Below are 7698 nucleotides of genomic sequence, written 5' to 3'. Positions count from 1 at the left end.
AGGTGGACCTATTAACTTCATAGCTGGGTCCCATGTGTCTTAGTAAATGATTTTCATTTAGATGGTCTAAAAAAAGTAAAATAGATATTCTGCTTGTTTTCTTACTCTCCATCTTTCATCACTGTACTATTACACAGTGGCTTTTCTTGTTAACAAACCCATATTATAGTCTGAAATATTTTTTAAAAATAATAACCAGGCTTTAAATGTGACATATGAAAAATGAATTGCTTTTGAAGTTCTAAATAAGACATCTATTTTAATCTATTTCAATGCTGATGATTTCTCTTTATTTTTAAAAATAAATCACCCTGCTTCAATTTGAAAGCCAATTGTCTGTGGAGGCACTAAAATTATTTAGTCTATTCAAGTGATAATGTACAATAAAGTTTACCTATTTTTAAATAGTTGAAGTATAATCGAGGAGAAAGAGTTTTCTTAAAACAATTAGTATAAAATTCATTTGAAATAATACGAGGGGTCAGGATGAATAGATGTTTCTAAAAGATTTAGGTTTTGTTCATTAAAATGCTGAATGTATTTAATATTCATTGCTAGCACTGAACATGGGCCTGAAGGCTAAGGTTTATATATCATGTACTTCATTAAAAAGAAGAGATTGTTATGCAAATCTGTAGTATATTCAGTAACTTTCCACAGAGAAAAAAAGAAAGCACATATAGTAAAGAGTTTTAAGATAAAAACTTGGGCTAGTTAATTACCTCTATCAACATTTATTAGCTATCCATGCAAGTAAATTTCACTTAGCAACTTGTTCTTCTCCCCCATATTTGGAGATCTATTTTTCTGCTAAGGGAAAGGCCTTGGAATAATAAGGCATCTGGGCATAGGAATTTAAGGCACAAACCAGTTAACAGAGCCTCCATTTCCAAATGTAAAGGATGGCTATTTCTATGCTTTGCACATGGTAGTGCTAATAAATTTCAATACATTTTCTATAAGACCTCCAGTTATTCTCTGGGGTAGCTACTATCACAATTCCCATTTTACAGACGAGAAAAGTGTGATGCACAGAGATGGACAATATTGCACAGAATCACAACCATTTCTAAGTAGTAGAGTGGGGGGCTCAACCCAGTCAGTCCGGTGCCAAATACTTCAATATTATAGCTTTGCCTCCTATTTATATGGTTTACGTAAACAGTGCCATACAAAATTTAGGTAGCCAATAACCAGAAGCAAGAAATTACCACTATGGTGTGAATTTTCCTCAAACTTATCGCAAAGCCGTCCTTTTTTTGTCTCTCTCTTTCAACTCAAGAGATCAAACTCAAGAACAGAATGTCAGATCCGGTGCAAGTCTAGATTTTTTGTTTGAGACTTTTTTCCAGAGGGATTCCCTAAACAACAGGGAAGGGTCAGAAGACGTCTTTTTTTCTTTTTTCTTTTTGTCAAGGAAACAGGTGATCAACATTTCTGCTCTGCAGGTTCGTTTGTCAGAGTTCTAAGACCAGATTGGTGCCTCTGCTCATAAGGTAAGGACCCTGTCAAAAGCATCCTGCTTGCTTTTTTTAGGCAGGAAGAGAAGTCATCATTTCTATCAATACATCATAGGCCCTGAGAAGTCCTTCAAAAAAGAAACCAGCCCAACTTGGTGCAACCCAGCATTTCCAAAACATTTGGTAATAGAGCACATCTTGCATGTATCAGGGATAAGATTTTAGACAAGTCTAAATCTCCCATCATGACCACATACGAGCCGTAACAAAAACCCCACTAAATTTAGAATAAGGGCCTTGAAGATGGAATGAGTCTTAGGCGAACTCATCAATCAAATAACAAGGAATATTGAGACACTCAGATCCATCTAGCTTGCTTTTCAGCTGAGGAAACTGAGAATCAAAAAGATTTCATCTTATAGGAAGCAGGAGAAAGAGTTCTCTTGCTTCCTGACTCAAAAATTTTCCAACTATACATGCACCTCTTTGAGGTATGGGGACCCATCCAGAAAACAGTTATAAACACATCTTACAAAAAAAGGAGACTACTTTGTGGAGATTCTTGCCCTATATATTGAGTCCTTACAGTTACTGGTTCCACTGTCCCTAGAGTGAGAGATGACCATCAAATTGTGCATTCGATGTTAAAGCATCCTGCGTATCTATCCACTGGTGTCATCTGTCCTTCACATGATTGGGCAGTTTGGGTTTGTTAAATGTATACATTACATATTATCAACATTTCGTCCATGAATTAGCAAACAGGGTAGCATAGGCTTGGAGGTAGAGCCTCCAAGGTGTATTTTTGTTTCCCCCAATATTGTTGGGAAATTACCTTTGGTGGGATAAACCCTCACTTGGAGAATCCTAAGCAGTAAACTGCTAACTCATTTGTTTACTTCTAAAATGTCTGTGAGCTGATAGATGCAATTCACCATAATGAAAGTATTTCCAAGCCCTAGCCAATGATCCATAGTAATTGTGCTTTTATGATCTTATTACACATTCTCCCCTCCACTTCCTCCTGTGTTTGTCTGTTTAATAGACCCCCATCATAATAGCTGGAGGTGGAGGAGAGTGAGTGAGGTCAGGAGATGGGTTTACTGGGGTGCTTCAAAGTGTTTTCCTTGTAGAGCCGGTGGGGTCCCAGAACCCCACCTTGACAGAGGTGCTCATTGTCTTCCTTAAAGCTGATGAAAAACCGCAAATCTTATCCCAGCACAAGCTGCTTCCAATTATTCAGTAATATTTAAATTAGTTAATTGCTAGTCTGATTTGTAAATTGATCTCTTAGACATTCAGTTTGTGTAAAATAGTAGATTTCAAACTTTTCCCCCCTCAGCGGAACATCCCAGTTTTGGTAAGCACACTGTCAGATAAAATTCTTCCTGACTGCCTGTCATTTCTGGTGTTTTCATATGCAGATGGGGCAGGGGTAGCTGTGAAGAGAGAGCACAGGCAATTTATCAACTAGAGACAAACTGGGTCTGTAGGCATTGTTGAGAAAAGTCCCATGAGAACCACTCTACACTACACGCTGGTACCAGACAGTTCTTTCCAGGCTAAAAGTCTCACCACGACCATGTTCAAAGTCCTAAAGTGATTTTCTTTTCTTTTTTTTCCTTTTATTTTAAATTCTGGTATAATTGGGGCGCCTGGGTGGCTCAGTCGGTTAAGTGTCCGACTTCGGCTCAGGTCATGATCTCGCAGTTTGTGAGTTCAGGCCCTGTGTTGGGCTCTGTGCTGACAGCTCAGAGCCTGGAGCCTGCTTCGGATTCTGTGTCTCCCTCTCTCTCTCTCTCTGCCCCTCCTCTGCTCACGCTCTGTCTCTCAAAAATAAACATTAAAAATAAAAAGATGTAGTATATCTATACAATGGAATACTACTTGGCGATCAAAAAGAATGAAATCTTGCCATTTGTAACAATGTGGATGGCACTGGAGTGTATTTTGCTAAGTGACATAAGTCAGTCAGGGAAGACAGATATATGATTTCACTCATATGTAGAATTTAACAGATACAACAGATGAACCTGGGGGAAGGAAGGAAAAATAAGATAAAACCAGAGAGGGAGGGAAACCATAAGAGTGCCTTAAATACCAAGAACGAACGGAGTTGCTGGAGGGGAGGTGGGTGGGGAAATGGGCTAGAGGAGTGATGGGCATTTAGGAGGACACTTGTTGGATGAGCACTGGGTGTTATATGTAAGTGATGAATCATTGGGTTCTACTCCTGAAACCAATACTATATATTCATTAACTTTCACTTAAATAAATACATTCCAAAAAATCTGAGAGCATTTGGAGTGCACCCCCAATTACTTAGAGACAAATCTGGATCTGGGTCAGGGCTTAGGGGCTCATCCTGTACAATGGAGATAATGATGGCTCCAGCTTCAAAGGGGTGTTATGGGAACCAAATGAAATAATGAATAAATATGATCCATCAACTGCATCATCATAAGAGCTCAATATATGTAAACTATCAATAGCCTCATACCTACGTGATAGGTAGGAAATGACAGGTGGGCAAAAACAAAAGGACTGGAAGTATTAAATGAGATCATGGACAGCGTCTAGCAGACTATATGGCATACTTTGGTACCTAGTATATGATGGTGATGATGATGAGATCGGGTTTTTTTGACTATACGTGCACCTCTTTCAGGTATGGGTACCCATCTCCAACCCCATTATAAACACATTTTCCAGTTCACGGAAATCTGGGGTAAGAAATAAAGGAAGTTAACATATTCTAAAGGGCTTACTCACCACAGTGCCTGACATATAAGCGTTGGAAAAATGGTAGCTATTATCACTGTATATTCTTTTATAGCATTATCTTCCTTCAAAGTAATTCTATTTATATATTTTTTGTTTCCCCCAATATTAGGCCTCTGGGGGGTATTTTTTGATTACTGAATGTTTGCCCCAATTATGAGCCATGAAGCTCTTGAAGCAAAGAGTATGAAAGTACAAATCATCTGCAGTATATATTTCGAATGCTATTAATTACCTTTCCTAAACATCACAATAAATTTACTGAAAGTTTGAGCAAACTTGGGGTTTGACCACATGTTGGCAGAATTTGGGACCTGTGGTCACAACTGCTTTCCCTTCCTTCTAGTGTGGCATGTCTGGTCTCTGAGGCCTGCTTGTTAATCTTTTTACCCCAGTTGTACTTGGAGAGTGCTGCTCTGAGGTTAGATCTGAGGGGGTCCAGTCCCAGTGCTGCCATTGACAGCCTGACCAGCCTTGGGGGAGACACTTAAGCTCTTAGAGTGTCAGTTCTTTTCTCAATAACATGGAACTAAAAATAGTAATACCTGCAGTACAGGGTTGTTAGGAGAATTAAAAGACAATGTACCTGATATAATGAAAGGACCCAATGAAACATCTGCTATTATCAAAGGAAAAGGGTACTGTGCCAATGTCAGTGTCCTGGTCCTGACAATGTGTTCTGGTCATGTACGATGCTATGTTGGGGGCAGCTGGGTGGAGGGTACTCAGGAACTCTCTAAATCATTTTTGCTATCTCTTGTGAGTATAAGATTAGTTCAAAATAGTTAAAAAAAGGAAGAAAGAAAGAAAGAAAGAAAGAAAGAAAGAAAGAAAGAAAGAAAAAGAAAGGGAAGAGAAAAGAGGAGAAAAGAAAAGAAAAAAAGGAAGGAAGGAAGGAGTGAAGAAGGAGAGATGGAAGGGAAGAAGGGAGGGAGAGAGGGAGGGAGGGAGGGAGGGAGGGAGAAAGGAAGGAAGGAAGGAAGGAAGGAAGGAAGGAAGGAAGGAAGGAAGGAAGACAAAGAAAAATGGGGAGTCTCTTAATACAAAGTCAGCAAAGCTGACCATTACCAGGCCCAAAGGCTTCTGGCATGAGAAGGTACCTGTCCAGCTCCAGTGGCAGGCAGGGCTCCCTTGAACTTGGGGAAAAGCACACTCAGACCACACAAACCAATGCCCTTGCTCTGACTCTGGAGCACTCCAACTCTCTGCTGCTCTCTGCTTCTCACCACAGCTGGGAGAGGCTCTGGGAACCAGAGGGCCTGAGTGCCAGTCCTTGGGCAATGAAGGTTTTCATTCTAAAACAAGAGATTGGCATTCTGATTTCACAACCCAAACTGAGGAGGCCTGGTTATCCTAAGTGCCCCGCTCCTTCTCTGGAGTTGCAGACAGGTCAGGGAGACACTGGACTATTGTCACTGGGTCAAGGTGAGAGGTCACCTGTGACTCCTTTTGCGACACAGCCAGAAAACCTTCCCCCCAAAAGTACAATGTCTCCAAGCAACAAAAATGGAGGATTTTATGCTTTTCCAGTTCTGGTTTCAGTCACTCCCTGAACAGCACATTGCAGTCCTACAGAACTTTCCACAATGATGGATATATTCCATATCTGCCCAGTCCACAACAGTACAACGAGCCTCATACACCTGTAGAGCACTTGAAATGAGGCTCGTCCAACTGAGGAATACATTTTTCAATGAAATTTAAATTGCAATAGCCACAGGTAGCTAGTGACTACTTTATGGTACGGTACAGGTACAAATCAAAATTCTTCTACGCTGCTGCAAAGATTCGTCAAACGTAAGGCTGGGAAGAAACACTAAAGATGTCCCCGCATCTCTACTCGTATTGTTTTTGTACAAAACGTCTTGTATAACCTGAATGGTAGGAGAAAAATACTCAGCCCACAAATACCATGGGTGATCTGCTTCTATGGAAGATGTGTTGGTCAGAGAAACATATTAACCCGTTATGATAAAAATGATAATAGCAAACATTAAAGTAATCTCTTACTAGATGTAGGAAGTAGTGCTAAGTGTTTAATATGCATTATCTTCTATAATCCTCCCAACATCCCCAAACAGTTATTATTAGAACAGCATCTAACATCTACTGAGCACATGCCGTGCGTGAGGCATGATGTTAAAGCCTTACATGCTTTGCCTCATTTAATCCTTACAACCCTGTGAGATAAAGTACTAATATTACCCCATTTATAAGTCCTGCGATTTTGTGCAAGTTTCCTAACCTCAGAAAAATAGAAATACATAATGTATACATAGAAGTATATAAAATAATAATAAAAAATAATTTAAAAATAAAAAATAATAATTTTTTAAAATTAAAAATAATTAACAAATAATAATAATTAGAAAATAATAACAAATTAAGTGCCTGTGTGGCCAACAGCCAGCTTCAACGTCTGAACACTGCCAGTGCTCCTGAAGTCCTTGGAGTGCTTCCCCAAATACGTATCCTGATTTTTCGTTTGCTAACTACTTCCTAAGTTTGTGCTTTGTAGTTCTGCTGACTACATACAGCTCCCTAAATAAATGTGGATTCTTCTTTGAACTCCGTTCCACATGCATCTCTGAGCTCTTAGTCTTCTCCAGGTTCTGCAGAACTTGATTTTCTGAATTCCTCAGGAATCTTTCATTTGCAAGTAATAAAATCCAGGGCAAACTGGCTTAGGCAAAGAAAGAATTTACGCACTCTAGAAAGAGGACCAGTCATGAGTTCAGGCTGGTCTTCAATCGTGTTTTGGGTTGGGTTGGTCTCCTCTGCCAGGGTCTCTTGAATGATCTACCCCAGCAGATCCCCGATGACACTCTCACTGTTTCCCATTTAGCAAAAATGGGGCTCTCTACCTGCCTCCTGCACCAGGCATCCTAGCAGGAATCTCAGGACTGAGTTTCAGAGGACCATTCTGGGTTAGGCACTCATCTCTGAGCCAATCACTACAGCCACAGGGATGGAATGTGCTGTTGGACATGACTGTGACTTGGGGGTATGATGCTGATACACATATGAGGGTAGCCCCACAAGACCTCTTCTATTTAAGGTGAGAGGGGATGGTTTTCCTAAGGAAAATGAGGTACTGTTCACAAACAAGAGAAGGTTGGGGTACCTGGTGACCCAGATAGTTAAGGGACTGACTCTTGATTTCGGTTCGGGTACGATCTCACAGTTCATGAGATCGAGCCCTGAATCGGGCTCTGTGCTGACAGTGCGGAGCCTGCTTGGGATTCTCTCTCTCTCCCTCTCTCTCCCCTGCTTGCACTCTCTTTCTCTCTCAAAGTAAATAAGTAAACTTGAAAAAAAAAAGATGGTGGACATGGATAGGTAAAGGCAAGACATGTGTGCCCCACTTCTAAGCAAAGAGGGTAACTCTGACACACCTCAGTTGCTGATGCTCCAGGTACCTCCTCCCAAGACACAAGAAACAACCTAACTGCTCCTG

This window comes from Puma concolor, chromosome A2, assembly GCF_028749965.1.
Source record: "Puma concolor isolate L17-30 chromosome A2, mPumCon1.1.hap2, whole genome shotgun sequence".
Taxonomy (NCBI): Eukaryota; Metazoa; Chordata; class Mammalia; order Carnivora; family Felidae; genus Puma; species Puma concolor.
Note: the sequence above shows the minus strand (reverse complement) of the source record.